Here is an 18,901-nt window from a genome sequence, read left to right on the forward strand (position 1 = left end):
GAAGCCGATAGAGACTGGACACTCCTGTGAGGCTTAGCACACACCCTGTCCTCTAGAAGCGCATAGTCCAAGATGTTCGTGTCTAGAGAGGAGATTAGCCACATGTTGAGGTTCCTAAAGTCAAGAAAGTTTTTGTTAGTCTTGAGAAAATTGAAAATCTTCCTTGATCTTTTCAAATGTCTCAGCTCTATTTAGAAAGGAGATGTCCTGTTGTCTTCCTCCGTGATTTTGCACCAATGTAATTCCAGATTCAAAATAATAAAATGTGTACCACAAGATAAGACCAATCCTTTCTAATAGATTGGCATCTAATAATTCAATTTGACAAATATTTTAGTCATTTATTCCTCAGAAAAATCATTTTATCTTATTTCTTAAATTTCTAACTCAAACCCAATATTTTGTAGCTGTTGCAACCATCCTTCCCTAGGGGTACAGCTGCAAAAAACAGTAAAAACTATTGAGAAGTATAACCTTTAAAAATATTCAAATAATAGCAGACATATCAAAGTTTTTTGTTATAAAATTAGGGGAGGGCCTCAATAAAAAACTTGGAGTATTTTAGTCACATGTCTTCCCAATGTATATACATTTTCTTTATTGCATTTTGTAGCAAATTTAAATACAAAAAAAAGATATCAACATCAGTATCAATTTTGCATATGTTATATTTTAAAATAAGTCTCTAATAGCAGGTTGTATCATAATTTATCAAGAAAGAAAGAAAAAAGAACTGTTGGCTGTCTGAAACAAATAATTATATTTTTAATATTAAAGAGTTAGACAACATCATCAATCATTTTATCATTATTAATTATTATTAGGGAAGGGATATTAATATAAAATATGTCGTAGAGCTACTGTCTTTGACGTTTTTCTACAATGTTTTACTGTATATGAGACGTATCAATATATAAATAGGTTGATCTATATTTTTTATTTTTTAACTTGGTCGAATTTGCGGGTTTTAACTGCTTTAACACACATAATTTAATATACAATGTTAAACATATAAATAGATTTGCTTTGATTTAAAAAAACCGTAACTGTTAAGACTTTAAAGTTTAAATGAGGAACATCGATAAAAACCTCAAAGCCTTAACTATAATAATTCCATACTAACAAAATATATGAGTATTTTCTGATATAAAGTTACATAATACCCTAAAAAATCACATCATCCTTTCTTATAGAGTAAAATAGATTAAAAAAAACCTTTTTTTTCCCCTTTTTATCCCAGGATGTTTTTATGTTGACATATACATATATAGGTATATTTCTCGGAATTACAAGCATATTATTAGATTTCTTTAATCATAGGCACAACATATATTTCCCTAACGGTTTTTAAAACAGAACAATAGGATACTAACGGAGAAATTGCCATTTTTTACAAAGCAATCATCGACTCATATCTTTTGACTATAAAAGTTTAATAAATATGGGGCTGTTGTAGTTTTACTATATAAATATAAGTAATTCTGTCTTCATTTGATAGAAAATAATTGTATAATGCATTACTATTCTCATCAATGAGGGTTTTTATAATCATAGTTTAGAGATACACAAATCTCTTTATATTCAAAAGAATTTATGTTAGAAAAATAAGTGTTTTGACAAAAAATATTATTGATTATATTTTTTATAGTTTGATTAAGCAGCAATAAGTGGTTTAATCATTTTTTAACAGGGATTTAAAAAAAAAATTATTGTACACAAAAAGACTTAAGTGTAGACTACAATAAAATTTAATTAAAGCTTCTTTTTTTTTAAACAAATGAATCGATAATCCATTAAAGTTACATATCCACTTTGTAAGAAATATTAATTTTTTTATTTTAAAAGGTAGAACATTGATTGACTAACAAACTAAAATAATTAAATATTCTGCTAAAAATAAAAACCGTAGTCAGAATTTTCCTTTGAATGTGAAGGTGAGTAGTCAAGAGAGAGAGAGTTATGCACATATGTAGGAAAGTAATTTATAGGAACTGGCGCACACTCACCTTTGACCTTTTTTTTCAAAAAGAAAAAAAATATTTCTTGAATTCCATCCTACTCGACACGACTCACTGTGGTCTGACACATAGCTTTGAAACCAAGTAGCAAAACGAAAACTAGGTGATCACCTTTTTAGTTGGCTATTTTTTATCTAATAAGTAGACTCAAGGAACCTATAGACAAGTTATACCTTTTCTAGATTTTGATTTACAATTACTTTTTGTTAACTCACTACCCATTATGCGTTTTTAAAGGAAACATATTGTAGCTAGCGTTGGATTGGTCTAAAAACTGCATCTTTTCAGTCCTAGGAACGGTTTTAGTAGGTCTGAAATGATTTCATTACTAACAACGTCATTGCAGTTGTTAAAGTTGTATCATAACTTCATTCAAAGAGACAATATAACAGAAGTTTAGAGTAGGAGGAGTGTGGCTAAAACATGTTATTATACGTTTTAGCTAGTATAATTGTTTTAATAATGTTTATATTCTTCAATCCTAGCTAGAAGTGAAGAATAGCAAAGGATAGATAGTACTGTGGGACTTACTACTCAGTCCTTAAGACCGCTGAATGATCAAAAAGATCGGACCAATAAAAAAGTACTGATTAGGGAATCAGTCTTAGGACAACACTCATTATCGCCTATTTTTTTTCAGCAGATGTTCAAAATAATATTTTCTAACTATTTTATGACGGCATTGTTTTTTCTTGCAACGTAAAAGTTAGTAGAGTTCTTAAAAACAAATCAATTTTCATAGTGAGAGACAATAATATAATAATAATCTTTATTCCATCCAGTCTTATAATGAACTATGTTGCAAAATATTGAGGATGTGATCTGATTTTCTAGTCATTTCAAACAGGGCTTTGTAAAAAAAAGTAAATCATTTCAGCTGTTAGGATACGTCATCCTACATATTAACAGTATGGCCCTTTAGTAAAAAATAGGATCATACACGAGATTTAGTAGAACTTTTTCATTAGTATAAACAAACTAATCATTAATAAAAATTGTTATTTACGAGTCATAAAACCAGCATTTTTTGTGAAGAACTTTTCAAAGGGGGATGATAACAGCCCACGGTGTATCATATAATTTACATCAACATAATAAATATAAAAAGATCATTTTGAATATACTTAAGAAGATTATTAGATATTTATTATCAAAGTATAAGGATATCGATAAAATAAGTAAGCTCAAGGGTTCTTAAATACTGAAACCATGAATAAGTTAGTAGCTCAATATATACTTTTATGACGTTCATAACAACATTTTTCATTTTATTGGCCATGAAATTGTGATGTATATAATTTTGCACATGGTTCATGTGATTTGATGACATTTAATTATCATAAAAATTACAACCAAAACAACTCTTTTGAAATACATATTGAAAGTTTAAGCCCTAACTCATCTATTATAAGAATAGTTTTCAAGTCATTTGGGTTCCATTTGTATGTATTAAACAAAATGGCTGTTTCATGAAAACATCAGGTATTAATCTAATACATAATCAGTCATATAATTAACTACATTATTGTATTTAGATCCCTCCTTCTACATATTATATAAATTAGGAGTTCTGTCTCGATATCCCGGATCACGTTGTCTCCGAAAATCTCGGATTTAACTTTTCATATATATAAGCTCCATTTAGTGAAAAATGTATCGATAATTAATACATGATGTGCAACGAAGTACGATAATGTTTCGAATTATTCAACTGGATATGTACAACAATCTTATTGCTCTAGTTCTTTGTATACCCTATACTTAAATACAGCGGCATACATACAGGGAGCGGAGATCAAATTGTCGCCAAAATATTTTTCTACAAAAAACCACACAAAATATACATTTTTTAACTTTTTTCTTGAAAATCAAAACTATGACAAGCATATAGGTATAGAGTAGCCATTCATTCGATATAATCACCCTTGGCATCAATAACGGCCTCAATACGGCCTCTGAACCGGCCGCAGGCTCTTCTGACCATCTTATTGTCCATGTTGCCGAATACCTCCTTGATGGAGTCCATCAGGCTGGCCTTGGTGCTATGGGGATGTCTGTTGGTATGTCTCTCGACATAGCCCCAGACAAAATAGTCCAAAGGATTAAGGTCAGGAGAGTTAGGAGGCCACAAATCCTTGGTTACGACGTCATAACAGTTCTCGGTTAACCACTGCGTGGATATTTTGGACACATGGCAGGGTGCTGAGTCCTGTTGCCACACCCAGGGCCTGTCTCCGGTCACCCTTTAGATCCAGGGCAGAACCACCTTCTCCATAACATCCAGGTAGACCTCTGTATTGACCTTTAGACCCGTTTCAAACATGTGGGGAGGCATAACATGACCTTCACTGCTGACCACCCCGAACACCATAACCATTGCATGGAACTTGGTCTTCATTACCTTCCTCACATGGCTGGTGCAGGTGGCTATCCACCTGTTGTTCTGCTTGTTGACCTTCTGATCTTGACAGAAATTCTTTTCATCAGAGAAAACCCACAGCATCCCGGGCTGCGTTGGGTGCTTGAGCTTGTTGAGAAATTTTGTTGACTTCATCAGCCTGTTGTCCTTTGCCTTCTGGGTCAAGATCTGGCCCACCTGCATCTTGTAGCTCCTGCACCTTAAATCCTCAGATACACAGTCCCTTATTGTTTTCTCATGGCAGCCCTGATCCCTCACCATGGCCTTAATGGACCTGGTAGGGTCATCCTCAACCATCTTCTTCACCTTGTGGACAAAGTATCCTCCTATATTTGTTTTGCACAAACTGCACTTGTATAAGCAAAGTGTATAAGTTACCATTTCTTTATCACTTATAATTCATTTTTAATTATAACTTTATTTTTTTAAATTTTAATTGTAAAAGACAACTAGACATTAATCTATTAAAACTAAATAGTTATTATATATTATGAGCTATATAACTCTGGACATTCAAACTTTATAATGTGCCATAAAATACTTCTATTTCAGTAATTAGTATGTAAATATTTAAAAATGATATAATTAATACATATATGGATCATCCATTGAATATTCAACTATTGCAGTATCCTGTTCCCAAGTACTTTAAATCCTCTTAAGGTAAATAAAAAAACAAGGTCTAACTTAATTCCAATTAAGGAATGAATTGAATTGTTTATTGGTAACAAAGGCACCAACTTTATATAAAATCCCATTGGTATTATCATCAAATATATAACAAAAAATTTAGTTCTCCAATGTTTAACTCTACCTTTAAGAATGTAGTTTCCCCGAGAATGTTAATTATAAGTGGGGTTTAAAAATTGTTTAAAGATTGAAAATGTAAAATAAAAAATGGTTTAACAAAATAAGTAATGAATTAATATAGGTGTTGAATGTGAAAATGATGCGCCTTTTAACGGGAGAAAAGAAAACTCTCATCACCTCTTCATATGTAGTCAAGAAGAAGAAAGTCTTAATATTCTTGTCACTACACCTTCATTTAAAATTATTCCTCTCATTTTAGGGTTCCAATTTGTAGAATTTCCTTAACCAATTGCAACTTTTACACAAAATATATACATTACCCATATCATATAATGGACAATTGATACATGGAAAATGAAAATAAGGACCACAAATCAACACTAAAAATGTACACATTATTTTAGAGAATACTTCTCCTATAAAAAATAAACCAATATTTTCTCATTCCCAAATCAACTCTCAAATTTATTTTGTATTATGTTTCACAAAGTATGTTGACAATATCAGACTTTTTTATTGTTAGTTATTTGATTGACAGATCAAAAGGTTAAATGTCTTTAGTTGTGTTAAAAACATGTCAATAAAACATCATTTTGGGGGAAATTATTTTTACACTTTTAAAATATTGTTTTTTGGGGTGGCTGGCGTAACTATATTCGTAACAAGTATGAACATTTCGATATAATCCAAAGCAAAAAACTTAGCACCCCCAAAACAAGCAAAAAAAAAAGTCATCAAAATATAAACTTGTCAGCTTAAAAGACAATGGTACAAACAAGAAAACTAAAAATAGTAACAATATATTATATTGTTAACAGAAAAATTAGTTTAGTCCTTTAATACTTTAATGTATAAAATTAAAAACGGATATGATGTCTGTAAGCTTTAAATCTTTCTTAGTGCTTTTTGGATAAATTATTAAACTTTTGGTTAAAATGGTGTTAACTTTTCCTTCCTAGAATAGTGTTTTAAAAAATTTATCTCTATCAGTTCTTGCCCTAATTCATGATTATCTACTTATAAGTTCCGGCTAAAAACCTGCAGCTCCAGAACAGGTTTTAAAAGATTGTTTATTTTTCTAATATAAATATTTTTTACCAGAATGTTTACTTTTGAAAAGTAAAAGTTTTAAAAGAACTATTTCCTCCATTTCTTTCACTTGTAACAAATCTTGGAACACACTAAAAGACGTCTGAGTCTTATATCTATCAGAAAGAAACTAAAAATGTATACGTTGTGGACATATGTAGCAACATAATAGCAAAATCAATTTGACAATCCAAGGAGAATTGAATTTGCAATCCAGAAAAAAGATTTATTTTTGCTCAAACCTTGTATTTGGTTAATTGTATGACGAGTGTACAATTTATTATAAGAAGTTTCTATTATTGTTCTGTGCTCTCGAAAGAAAAAATCATTTTAGAGGAAAATTACATGCAAACTTTTGAAAGATTGGTTATTTTTCTAAAATAAATGTTATATTCACAATCCTAAATTTTGAAAAATAAGCAATCTTTCAAAAAAAAAAAAAAAAAAAAAATTTACCATTTTTTTTTTTTTTTCAATACATTTGAGAATCGAATGACAATTGAATTCAGAATTGGAATATAACAATTTATTTTTGGTCAAATTAAATGACAACCTTACAATTTAGTATATTTTCTTCTTCAAATATAAAAAAAACCCTTAAACTTCACAGTATTTAACATTTTTAACCCAAAATTTAAAACTACGTTTCCCGGGATCCCACTCAAAGACAATGTCCCGAGAAATCAGAAACTTTAGTACATGTACATATATGTAAAACGGTTAATAACTATAATTATTTTCTACTCTCAATCGTTAGTTATTGTTTTTCCCAATATTTTGTTTAGCAGTGTATAACATAGTTCTAGATAAATGTATTTATGTACCTCATGTATACATATATATAAGATTTTTTTGTTGTTTTTCCTCACTTTTTTTTACAAGATGTATCGTTTAAAAAATCTTTTGTAACAAGGCATAATTAAGCTCAATAGGGGAATGTTTTTGTTCTCTGTGGAATTACGTACATTTTTTGGGTAAATGCTCAAAGAATATATATAATAATAATAACATGGGAATTAAAATCATCATGTTCGATTTTTTGTTTTTTTTATCAGATAAAATAAGTTTCTTTGCTTTTTTGAGAAAAGAAAATAACATAAAAAGTTTTTAAAAAATCCTTCTATTTTAAGTTTATTAATTTTTTCCTTCTAATTATAAAATAAGCATATTGTGATCTAGTTATAAACTTATTTGTTGCCTATTAAAAAAAACTTTTGTAACATTTTGAGTAAAATTCTTTATATTTATAGAGCAAAGTTTTTGATCTTACAATTAGTTCATATATTCATCAGTCGTTTTATATTAGTTTAATATATTTGTTAAAGATAGGATCTTTAGTTAGATATATCTGTTATAAAGTTCATAGGTTTTTGGTTTTTTTCATTTGTACAGAGTGACGTATTGAATTACTTGTATTTGTTGAAAAAGAATGTGTTACTTTTCTAAGTTAAGTGTGAGATTGAGCACTGTCTCGGTACTAAACATAACTTATGTTGGGTAGAACGACATCTTGGATAGATCGGAATTCTCTTTTAAACTATTGATGGGAGAGAAATAGGGCAGAATTGACTATCTTATCCAAATTATTCCTCCTGTAAGATCCTGATCATTCTCTTCACCCCAAGACCTCCCTTAAATCAAAAGTTAGTTTTGTTTAGGTCCTTTTTTATTCGGTGTAGTTCAGTCCAGTCTTGGGACCGGTTCTATCGGTGTTTGGGACCGGTCCTTAAGCCTGTCGTCTTTGGGAATATCAGTAGGAGAAATGATTAAGCACAGAACAAATAGAGTTGAGTGATGGCATCAAGAACCAGTCGTAGGGCAGGTTCTATCGGTCTCAAGCACCGATCCTTAAGATCTCCTTGCTCTCTACATGCTTTCAGAAGGCAAATTCCAAGGGGTAACGTCTGGTGAGTATGGTGGCCACATTGTCTCGTCTTAAATTGACATGTTCTTCTGGAGAAAAAAACTGGGTTACGTTAGGGGTATGTGCGTGTGCTCCTTCCAGTCAGAGAACCACATTGTTTGTAGGGAACCTAGCCTTGACCCATGGGATAAACTTGATTATGTAGTCGGTCACTGTGAGCCTGTACTCGAGTGAGAACCAAATTAAAGGATTTTTTATTGAGCAATCCCCTCTTGGGTCCTGCGATTCTTCTTTTTGACATTGTAGAAGGTCTTTGAGTCCACACCGGTCTGCTTGACAATGCTTATTTTTTTGTGATCCCAGCAAAGTGACTACTTTTACGCGATTCATTTGATCTATAGCTCAAAACAAAATAGGGGATTGAAAATCAACAGCTTAGACTCTTTTCTAGCATTTCCCGAATGAAGTTTTAAAATCAATTGTCGCAAACTCAAGATAGTAGCATTAAAAGTGATTGGGAAATAGTTTCGAAAACTTGGTAACTATGTTGTTACCATTGTAAATCTTTCTTTAGTCATCTTTAAAGATTTCTTTGAGTCAATTGTTTGTTAAATTAGAGCGTCTTTGACTGATTCAACTTTATTGTTGTAAAAGTAAGAATAAAACGAATGATGACCTCATTTTTTCACGACTCCCTCCCCTCCTCTCCTTGTGAAGAAATGACCTTCAATAAAAATACTCTTCATTACTCTAAAAAAAAAAAAAAAACATACCAACGTAGTAACCATTTATAACTTTTTGTACCCGTCTTAAAAAAGTAACTTAACTTTGTTGATTAAGGGGATATTCAATTAAGGGTTCTTGTTTCTGTATCTCAAATGCGACTCTTAGTATGGGCTTACACGTACCTGTAAGGATCATGACAACCTTAATTATACCATGTCATAATTATACTTAAATAAGTATATAATATAATATCTAATTAGCCATTTATTTTGGAACTTGTTAATATATATTTCTCTCTTCCAAAATACTCTTTTAATGATTCCCATAATTAAATTTAAAGTAGTACGCAATATAAAAAATCTCAACTGAACATAAAAAGCCTTTAATCAACATATTTAATCTTAAATGGTCAACGTATATCAAAGGTACATACATAACATACAATATAATTGCTAATCTTCTGACCTGGTTTTATTTTTTAATTGACCTTTTTCTTTCTTTATTGTTCATTTTTGACACAAATTAGAGCAGAGATGAGAAACATTGATTAGAATCGCATTTTTGTTTTGTTTTTGATAAATGAATACATTTTTTAAGAGAGTGCGCGGATTGTTGAAGAAAATAAAATATGAAGATCGTGATCTACAAAAATTCTTGTAATTTTTTTGTCTGACTCCGAAATACTTCCCTTCCCATCTGAGCGCAAGTAACTCTCTGAGGGGCTTAGTAGCCCTAAACATAGAAATGGATATTTTCATAATATAAAACTTGATTTGTTCTTTTAACAGTCTTCATTTTATTGGCTATAACTGGAAAAAATGTGAGACGTCAACATAAAACAATCTTGAACAAAAATTAAAAAAACAAGAAAATCCCAATTTATTTTTTATTAAATTTATGCAGACACCCTACTATTTCATATTTGAGTCATTTGGATTCAGATATGTCGATTAAACTTAAGGTGTAGTTTAGAACCATTTTTATTTAAGTGGTTATTTATGAAATGTGCTGCATCAACATAAATACAATCCTGAACCAAAATCAAGAAAAACAGTAGTACCAATGTGGACATAATTGTAGGCCTTGTATATAAAATTCTGGATTTTTTAAAGATACTCTGAACTTCAGCTAAGGAATACCACCATTATTTGTTTTAAAATACTTATATTAACCATGATATAGCTTTATTTTAAAGAAAATATGTCCATTTTCATTATTTTATTGAGACAATCAATTCACGTTACTTTAAGTGTAATTTGTAGCACTTTCAAAAGATTAATCAGAATAATTCGTTGATAGAAATTTACGATAATTGTGTAAGAATACAATTGTAATCACAGTCACTTTTGAGACAAAATCATTTATACTTGTTTTGTGTTGACGGGCAACAAATGTCCAATATATTTATTCACAACATATATGTATTCAGTTAAATATTTCATAGACATTTTTGAGTCAATTATAAGCTTTTCACGATCATTTGTCGATGAAAATACAAGATGTTGTCCTCACTCCATTTTGAGAAAAATCGTTCTAACTTGTTTTTGTATTGATGAATGTTATTTGACAAGACTTAGACGAAAGGGAATTATTTTTTAATGTTTCGTCTGATTTAAATAAATATTTTCTTATCATGATAAATAAAGACAAGACTAAATGTAAATACTTTTTTTCCTAATATAATCAACTAATTTTTTATACAGGATGTTGATAGAATTTTTATCAAGTATAATAATATGATTTATTAAAGTTTATTGTTTTTGTCATGTCACTCTCCACTGTTAATTTTCCAAAAAAAAAATCCTTTATTTTATAAAAACTACCTTAGCCGAAAATCATGAAAATTTGAAAACAAAATCGTTGATTAATTCCAGAGCTATGGGCTTCTAAATTTAGCAAAATGAATAACTATTCTTCAAATAAGGTGACAAAATTTGAATAGTCTCTCACTTCAACATTGATACCTCAACTATTTTTACTCAATTATTTTTTAAATTCATATATACATTTGTTTAAAAAAATTATATTCTAAAATTAAACTTTAAAGTCTGTAAAAGGAATTTGTGTACAATCCCTCAGAAAAAGCTTGTAGTTATTTACAATAGAAATTTCCCAGCCACATTGTTAGGTATGAGCCAGAGCAGGGCGAAAAAAATACATTAGCTCAGCTACACTATAAATTGTACGTTAGCAAATCGTAACGCCCCAATTAGAGATGTGTAATTCTCTTTTTACTCAAGATTAACAGAAATGCAAGGTTATACCATCAAGTAACCGTGCTTGCTACAATTTTCAATTTTTATGTACTGTATCGATAGCTGATTAAGACAGACAAATTTGCACGTTATAGAGTATAACAACGGTATTCTAATAGTAACAGTCAAATTCAGTGATATATAGCTACTCTTGGTAACAGTTATACTCTTTGACGTCACTATTAAAAAGCATGGTGGAAGTCAAACATCATTCGAAAATGCGTTATGATATATCTTTGTGTTTCTATTAACATTGTTTTTCACTACTTGCAATAGATGTTGAAGTATTAAAAATAACTTGTTCTAAGTTTATGAGATTCCATACGCAGTATCATTGCTTGTGATAATTTCAACAATCAACAACAATGAACGAAAGGCCAACTAATTGCAGATCTTCTCTCTGCTCGATCACTCTGCAAAGGAGGTTTTGGATATTGTGAATTACTCTGTTGAGATTGGCCCTATGGTCAGGAGGCTCATTAAGATCGGTCAGGCCCTCTCTAGGAAGACAGTAACTGTAGGAAACAACAAGATTGTCAGTGTTGCTTTTTAAATTGAAGCCGGACCAACCAACAGCAAGAGGGCGTTGGTCAAAGACCTCAACGTCAGAATAGACTATAAGTAATGCAGTCAAGAAGAAGTGGGCATTTTCCTTTGTCCGCAGATGACGTTAGTTCATAACAACTAAAATTTGGTAAAAGAAAAACTCCCCGATTTCTTGCCTCCAAACTTGTAGCCTCCTTCATCATCATACAACATGATTTGAGAGAAACTAGGCCTGTAAAGTCCATCATCACAATGTTGAATCTCTGAAAGCCTCCTTTAAGAAAAATTGGGTTGATCTTTCCATCAGCTACGCCATTAGGATGTACAAGGCTTTCAGGCCCAGACTAGGGCAAGGAGGACATTTTGGAAAATAATTGTTGATATTATGAACCATAATTACATTAAAAATATACTCCTATTCATGTAATTTTTGATGAAGTAGATTTAAATCTTATTATCAAAAACGGTTCGATTTGCCTATGTACGTCGCACACTGTAGTAGAAAGTCAGCTTGGGAATCCCAAGGAATGGGTACTGTATTTAAATGTATGTCAAAAGCAATATATTTAAGTATATGTCAGTTGTATACGATAGTATCCTCCATTTTTTACTCAGAAGTTATTCCTTGAATACTTGAAATATTTGCATGTATTTTTTCTGTGTTTTTTTATTACTACTGAATGTATCCTTGAGCTTTCAAATGTAATATTTATTAATGTATTCAAAGAATGGAGAGAAATGGAAAAAAGGATGATACATACTTACAGCTACCAAATAATATCTTTTTTTTCTTCTTTAAATTCCTTATATAAGCAGCAACATAAAATGTAAATTGGGGAAAATATATGTTGTAACCCTCAAATTCAATTTGAAAGCAATATAAAAGTTTTATAAGAATGAATTGGATGAATACCTACAAATATAGGGATTGCATATTAATTCAAATCAAAGTTAAGGAGATTGGGGACAGTTCGGACACGGAACTTGTTTTCGAACCCCTAGAACCTATAAAATTTATATAATTTAGGTCAACTTCTCTTCAATATATTGTATTAAAACTCTTTTATAGGGTTAATGGTAACTTTTTAAAGGAAAACTATTTTTAAACATTATAGTCAGTTTATTAATGTTTTAATTGTTATCATTAAAATCATTGATTAGTTTGAAATGAACTGATTAAATAGGTTTAAAGTTAAAAAAATCAATCCATCAGTAGTGATATTGTAACTCTGTGTACAACGGGGACAGTTGCAAAAAGTTTTTTAATTTTCTCCTCATATTTTATTCTTTAAAATATTTATGTACAAATACATTTCACATCAAATAAGGTTTTTAGCCTCAGCAAGGTCCTAAAGAGTTTTTTGAGAGGGAATTTGACCAAACTATTATAATGAAATCCGGGACTTTTGATCAATCTACTTTTAAATTAACTTTAAATCCTCATTTTCTAAGATTCATTCAAAAAAAACAAAAAAAAAACAAGAGACAAATATAATCATTGAAGATATATCTCACTCCACGTAACCTCTGTTGGTCTTGGTATAAATTATTGTATTCCAGGACAAAGGAGTCGATCAGGGCATGTCAATCCTTGCCATCTTTGAGACCTCAGCATTCATAATATCTTGATGGTTGTTCACCAAAATCATCAGAACAGTATACCTGTGTTCCGTTTGTGAAAAGTAATAGCATGAAATCTTCTGATTTTGACTCAATGGTGGTATTTTTTAGTAATAAATGAAATGCTAATATGTATTGTGTACCACAAAAAAAAAAAAAAAAAAAAAAAAAAAAAACATTGTTAAACTTTGTCAATAATTTTGTTGTAAATTCCAAAAATCTAAAGGCCAGATTTTTTTGAAACACTCTGTAAATCTAATTATAGCTTAATCTACTACAAATATCATGAAATTTAATAATTCAACGTCATGAAAAGTGGCTTTGTTTATTCTTTAAAAAATATCATTGATTCTAATTTATTTAATCTTTACTCAAGTTCGATATATTTTCCTTATGCAACCGTCTCTGTCAATGCTGATGACAGTTGCAAGATTTGAGGAGTGGCATTCAAATACAATTTGTGGAAAAAGTACTGACTCGTATAAAATTTAAGATAAATTCAAATAGTGGCCGACATTTGTAGGTATTTTGAGTTAAAATTTGTCGAGGCTAAGTGAAAGTACCTTGGAGCAATTGTGCCATAAACATAAAGTGGTTTTACTACTTTATTAAAAATTCTTCAATTAAAAATTATTTTAACGTTTTTTTAAATTGATTTTGTATGTTTGCTTCTTTAATGTTTATTCTCAGAGTCATAGATCAATCAATAAAAAATCCATTCCTTTTTTCTTGATAAAAACAGTATTAGTAATTAATCATTTTTATCGTGTTTTTTTGCTTCTATTTTTTTGCAGGGGTAAGAGTGTTTTTGTTGAGAATGATGAATGAGCGTTGATAAAAGTTATAAATTAAGTTTTTTATGTAGATATCGATAAAAAACAGTTTTATAGAAGTTATAAATTTTTACTAATAATATAAATTATCAATGATGATGTTTGATAGACATAGAAATTTATATTTTTCTGTTGTAAGCAACTTTTTAGGTACATATAGCTAGAATGCGATCGATATATTGATAAAACGATTAATGGAACCACTGTTATTCACTTTTAAATTAGTTGGTAATTGTCCAAATTATAAGATATGATAATTGTATTTATTGTAAAACCATTTTTTCCCACCAAGTTTGATCCCATTTTTAAGAGATGTTCTTTCGTAAGTTTTTATCATATGGTTCATGTTTCTGAACTGACTAGTAGTTTTTTTGTAATACTGTAAAAAAAGGACAAAGAAATGACGTCATCACAGGACTGTACCAGTGAGTAGGAATTAAGTCTTTGCATATTGTCTCTTTCAGAAATATAAGTAAATCCCATTATTGTTCTTTCCGTATCGACAATAACTGCTGATAATCATTTTTAGATTTTGTTATCTCGTCATAATTCAAATATTTGTGGGCTTAAAGAAAGTTGCTCGGCCTCTGATCTCCTTCTACAAATCCATCATATCTAATAATATCATGAATCGAGCCTTCTCTAAACCATACTAAATAAAAACTACTCACTGGCTTAGATATATACACAAACTATATGACGTCATTAATATCCCTCCTAAAAAAAAGGAATATATCTTCATCTTTTTACTGAAAAATGGCGATGTTTGGGTTCATTTACTTTCAGTTTTTAAATGGCCGATGAATCAGTTACTAGTAGAAGATCCGATCACAAACAAATAAATTTGTCAAAAATAAAACAAACTTTTGTAAATATGTATCGTAGTGACAGTAAAGTTTAAAAATGACTGCCCTATGAAAGATATGTCACTCCGTCAATAATTTACTCATCCAAACGTGACTGGAACAGCCATTTTTTGAAAGTTATTTTACACTTAATGGATATTTTGCAACCTAAATATCAACATAATTGAAGATATAGTTTGACATCATTTTTAACTGTGATAATTTCCCTGATTTTTAAAAAATAAATACTCTGTTATGGTTATTCTTGGGATTTTATTTTATTTATTTAATCAGTTATCGTTTTTTTAACTATGGAATAATAAGTATCTGTTCTCAATATCAGTTCGGTTTCTAATACATACATAGGCTATTTATCGGGTGTTGCATTGAAATCTGAACACTTACCATTGAATAATTAATGAAGGTTGAGGGATTTAAATTAATTCATATTTCGATATATTAAAGCAATACGTACAATTTGAGAAAATGGCACTTGAACGTGATCGACAAATTTCAATTATCGCCCTCTTTGACACTGGGCGTCTCCAGGACTACAAACTGGACCTGGAGAAGTTAAAGAAAATATTCCATGCCAATCCCCTCAAATTTATGAGGAACCTTGCAAGATATATCGGGATTTCACACCATATTGTTAAGAGAATTATCAAAAAAAGTAGGTGGAAAGAGCCTTGTGAGGGGGGAAGAGGGGCCACTTTTGATACCAGCAATGAAATAATTCTATCTGCTCCTTTGCAAAACTCTTCTAAATGAGTTGAATCTTTTGAGCTCTTTTAATTTTTTTTTTTTTGACACATTTGACCTACCTACAGTCTTTAAAACAACCCTCCCCAACTACACCTTTTGGTGCATGCAGAGTGGAAGGCCTGCAGTGTCCGTCAAAGCCACTGCCTGTTAGCACTGGGACGCCATGGCAAATAACTACAATAACAGTGAGTGCCAGTCCTTCTGCCACCGCCTGGAAGCTATCATTCCTGCTAAAAACGGCTACATTAATGATTAAGACAGCTCAGACGTTCATCTATTTATAGTTTAAAATTTGTTGAAATTCTATGGTTAATTAATAAATTATATCTTGTTGAAGTTTAAAATTCAAAGTATTCAGATTTTAATGGAACACTCGGTATATACTGGAATGGTAGTCATTTTTGTTTTGTTTCGAATAAAAAAACAAAAAACAAGACATTTGATGATTAGACCAATAATGGTATTAACGATAATTATCATTCATTTTCCATCCTAGAGCGGTTTATTATTCCATCTATTACCATTATTTTACTGACTTGTCTAAAGTAATTAATCATTTTTTTATTTTTTTATAATATATGTATAAGTTTTTTTCAGTTTTTTTTTTGTATCATTAGTGATAGATGACGCTACACTTGGATTTATTTCGTTCTTCTTCTCCTTCTTATATTTTCTTACTCATAAAATAACTTAAGAAGAGTCCAAAGAAACTACTAAGTTGACTCTAATCCTCAGTTAATCATATATATTTTTCAAACATAACTTTAAGGTATATTAAAGAAAAGTTATTTTAGAAAGAGTTTTAAATTTCTTCTTTGTTAAAATAATTTGTTTGTGTGACAAACTTGACGAAATCCTGTTTGTTATATGAAAGGTTATTACTATGTAGAGGAAGCTGCGAGCCGTAAGGTACCAAGTTTTAAAGAACATTTTAATTTGAATTAGTTATAAGTCGAAAGATATTTTATTTTCAGTACATTAGAGTTCTCTGATCATAATTTTTCCAAGTAAAAATATCTCCAGAATTGTATCTTTTCTCCAGGTTTTTAGTTATGACACTTTATTATGTCTTGGTTGATATTGCTTATTTTCAGTTGACAGTTTTTCTAGACAATTGTTTACAATAAGTTATGAGGGTTAAACATCGACATATGACGAATAAGACAAAGACGCGCTATTTTAATAACTGTTGTATTTTAGACAGAGGGACCTGTATAATGGAGAAAAAGGATATTTTTGTATATTGATGTTTGCATTTTGTTTTCTTTACCTTTTCTAATAATTACTTAAAATATAAACTTTAAAAAATATTTTACCTAGCTGGTAGATAAAACTTGAAATCATGCTGCTTTGCCCCGTTGACGACTAAACTACATTTGAAGTAAGACCATTGGGTTAAACGATTTAGTCACATAAAGTGAATGTCGAATTATTATTATTTTTTAAATAATGACACCGGTCTACGGAACAAAATTTTGAAAATCCCTTCTTTAAAAGTAATTTATAAACATAGCTCATACCATGGTCATTTCCAACAACCATTGGTGGTACAAAAAATGTCACACGGACAATTTTTTTCAATAAAAACAAAGTACTGCCATTATATTTTAAAAACTTTAAAAAATATATGTAAAAACTTCAGAATACAAAAAAACTTTTGGATAGTTTTCTTTGTAAAATGTTTTATTATAACAGCAATATACATATATATATAATACAATTTAGATTGATAAGAGAGGAATGATTGGTTATTAATTTATTTTTTTGAAAATGTATATATTTAGAATGATACAAACGAATATTGTATACCTAAGTACAAAATGAAGAAAATTCCATTTATCAAAGAGATATAAAAATATGTAGATACTTAATAAAAAAATGTTTAAAAAAAACCTTTCAAAATTCATAAAAATATATATTATAAGAAATTGATTATATAGACTATATTTACCATGTATATATAATATTAATAAACTTCATTTTTCTTATTGTTACAGGTGAGAAATATTACTAAATACTACAAATTACGTTGGAAGGTGAGAATTTATCAGTTTTAATGCATTTACAAGACTCTGTGGGAGTAATATTAGTTAGATTGGTTGCAATTTGTAAGCATTTTCTGAGATGATTAGAGAAGAAACGGAAAATTAACAGGATAACCCTGACAATTTGAAGAATGTATTGTAAGAGAGCTGTCATAACGAGTCATAAAACTATCTGAGAGCAGCTGGGAGATGAAGGAAAGCAACAAAATTATCACACCGTATCAAATAAGACATAGTTATAAATTAATTCGTTTAAGATCCTCAATATTACTAGGATTCAGGATCGTTGCTTCCCTCATCATTTGGTGGTACTTACCACAAAAAAATTTTAACAACGTTATTTAATTACTTATATAAATAGATTTATTATATTTATGTATACTAACAGAGGGTGCCTGCCTTGCAGGCCTGAATAGAGGGAATAGAAACAAAGAATGAAGGTAGCAGAAAAGAGACATACCCCCCTCATGTACAGTGAGGAGGATAGATATATAGAAGGAGAAAGGGGAAAAGAGATTTTATATTGGTCAAAAACCGCCTATTAATCACGTTGGAGGGCAAAAAAAACAAAAAAAATAAGAAGAACATGTTAGGTAATTTTGATTGTCTAGTTCCTAAATTTTAGACAGATCTTTTTGCACCATTTTGAATTCCGTGTGAGATAACAACAAAAACAGACATTTATAATATATTATTAAAGATTTGGTGCGCTTTAAAAACTTATAGGGGATTTAGGACCTCCACAAAAAGGACTAGAGACGCCACTACTCTAAAGCCCATGCAAGACTTACATACTTTTGTAGCTCCTTAACAAATACTCATGTTATGTTCCTTTAGTCATTCAAGAATAAAATAAAAATGATAGCGGGCTTAAAATAGTAAGCAATATTCTTCAAGTTGCCAACAATAACAAAAACTGGCACGCTAAAAAATGCTAAGGATTTACAATCTTAATGATTAAAGCTGTAAAAAAATAAATCAATCAAAACGAGTGGAAGATATTTTGTAGTTGCAATATAAACATTGTTTTTTTTTCTAAAGGCCCTATCATTATTTTTTCAAGTCA

The 18,901-nt window shown here is 30.0% G+C and overlaps 1 protein-coding gene across 19 annotated transcripts in view; it reads left to right on the top strand.

Annotated features, from left to right (window-relative positions):
* LOC121122898 (protein turtle) overlaps positions 1–18,901 on the top strand; it is a 356,799-nt gene that overhangs the window by 245,281 nt on the left and 92,617 nt on the right. The window contains exon 5 of one of the 19 annotated variants that reach the window (XM_071890410.1): positions 17,788–17,826. The exons of the other annotated variants lie outside the window; for them this stretch is intronic. The gene's annotated coding sequence lies outside the window, so the exon portion shown is untranslated. The remainder of the gene's footprint in view (positions 1–17,787; positions 17,827–18,901) is intronic. 19 annotated transcript variants of the gene reach the window in all.

The sequence above is a fragment of the Lepeophtheirus salmonis genome, chromosome 8 (assembly GCF_016086655.4).
Source record: "Lepeophtheirus salmonis chromosome 8, UVic_Lsal_1.4, whole genome shotgun sequence".
Lineage (NCBI taxonomy): Eukaryota > Metazoa > Arthropoda > Copepoda > Siphonostomatoida > Caligidae > Lepeophtheirus > Lepeophtheirus salmonis.